The sequence below is a fragment of the Myotis brandtii genome, unplaced genomic scaffold, assembly GCF_000412655.1.
Source record: "Myotis brandtii unplaced genomic scaffold, ASM41265v1 scaffold1384, whole genome shotgun sequence".
Lineage (NCBI taxonomy): Eukaryota > Metazoa > Chordata > Mammalia > Chiroptera > Vespertilionidae > Myotis > Myotis brandtii.
The window spans coordinates 981,390-983,778 of NW_005354938.1; positions in this window are offsets into that span (position 1 = coordinate 981,390).

Below are 2,389 nucleotides of genomic sequence, written 5' to 3' on the forward strand. Positions count from 1 at the left end.
AACCAGGGGAGCAATGAGCAGCGAGGCTCGTCCCAGGCTAACCCCCTGATCCTGTCTCCAAGGCCCCCTTTTCTCTGACTTCCCGGGGAGCTAACGCAGCCCCACTTTGGCCCACTTCTTTCCCATAATGTTTCTAGAATCCAAAGCAGAGCACCGCCTAGGCTCCCTCCTGTTGCTCCTTCTACCCTCAGCCCTTCCTTTGTTTCACTGTCCCCAGCTTTCATAAACGTAATCTCAAAGTCACCTGGTCTCATGCTGTGAAATCTTTCCTGCACCAAGTCAAGAACCCGCACACTACCGGCCAGTCCAAGGCAGACCCATTCCCAACCAGGCCCTGTGTAGTAACAGGATTGGATACAATAAAGAAGAAAAAAAGTGACAAGAAGCAACAAAGGAGAAGTGAGTTTAAAATTCCTGAGTAAATATGATAGGGTCACTTGTCAGAAATAACCCTCGCTAGGGTGACCAACTGTACCTCTTAGTCTGGGGGTCCCAGGTCACAGGACTTTCCGTTTTAAAATCAGGAAAATCCCAGGTAACTGGGATGAGATGGTCACCCTACTTATGACCTCAAGCGCCCAAAAAATAATATCACATGGAGTAAACAGAAGAATGAAAACAAGAGAGTTTACTACAAATAAATTTGAATTTGATAAATGAAGGATGTGTTCTTGTAAGGAAGCACATTTATCAGAAAGATAGCACCATATGCTGAAGAGGGGAAAAGTGCACCTGTTATCTATAGAGAATATTCAGGCGAAAATTAACAAAGAAAGACACAGACATCATATTATTCAAGGAGCGTCCTTCCAAAAGCCCAGCCAGGCATGTAATATGTATGATAGTTGAGCAAGTCAAATAAAGAACTTCAACCAATTCTAAGATTATTAAGCAAATTCTAACAATTCCAGGAGTGAATGCTTTGTTGTAGCAACTTGAATAAAAATGAGAATAAGGTTTGAGTGTTTTGTTTGGGGGTCAGGATGGTTGTTTCTTTCTTTCTTTCTTTCTTTTTTTTTTTTTAAGGGGATAATGATGATTTTTATTTTTATTTTTATGTTAATATTAGTAGCCCAGTGCACGAAATCTGTGCACATTAAAAGGGAATTAATTGCCCTAACTGGTTTGGCTCAGTGGATAGAGCATCAGCCTGCGTACTCAAGGGTCCCAGGTTCGATTCCAATCAAGGGCATGTACCATGGTCACATCCCCAGTGGGGAGTGTGCAGGAGGCAGCTGATCGATGTTTCTCTCTCATTGATGTTTCTAACTCTCTATCCCTCTCCCTTCCTCTCTGTAAAAAATCAATAAAATATATTTAAAAAAAAAAAAGAAAAGAAAAACATTTCATTGCATCAGATAACTAATACTTAATAATAGTAATTATGTAGTTTATACTCTTTACCAAGTAATGGGTACTGTTCTAAAAGCTTTGTGTATATGAACTAATGTAATCCTCAAAACAATATTGTGAGGTAGTAAACTACATTTAATATAGTAGATTAATTTATCTTAATTTGATTTATCTGAATTATCTAATTTTTCTGACAGTTTCTCCTTAATAGAAAAGAACTTGGCTGATGTTTCTGTTTTCTATTTATTATTCTAGATGTTTTAAACAGAGATAAGGATGAGGAACCAACTGTGAAACAAGAAATTGAGGAAATTGAGGAAGAAATGGAATCAAAGGGTATAATAGTTACAAGAATCAAAAGTGAAACTGACCAGGATCCCATGTGTAGAGAAACCTTTGAACTTGTTGGTAGGTTAGATAAACAGAGAGGAATCTTCTTATGGGAAATACCAAGGGAATCTTTGACCCAGGAACAAAGAATGTTCAGAGGAAACACTAACATTATTCGTAAGAGACCTAATTCAGAAGAGAAATGCCATAAATGTGAAGAATGTGGAAAGGGTTTTGTCCGCAAGGCCCATTTCATTCAACATCAACGGGTCCATACTGGTGAGAAACCGTTTCAATGCAATGAATGTGGGAAAAGTTTTAGTCGCAGTTCATTTGTTATTGAACATCAGAGAATTCACACTGGAGAAAGGCCCTATGAGTGTAACTACTGTGGAAAAACCTTTAGTGTGAGCTCGACCCTTATTAGACATCAGAGAATCCACACTGGAGAGAGACCCTATCAGTGTAATCAGTGTAAACAGAGCTTCAGCCAGAGAAGGAGCCTTGTTAAACATCAGAGGATTCACACAGGTGAGAAACCCCATAAGTGTAGTGACTGTGGGAAAGCCTTTAGTTGGAAGTCACACCTTATTGAGCATCAAAGAACTCACACTGGTGAAAAACCTTATCACTGTACCAAATGTAAAAAAAGCTTTAGCCGAAATTCATTACTAGTTGAACATCAGAGAATTCACACTGGAGAAAG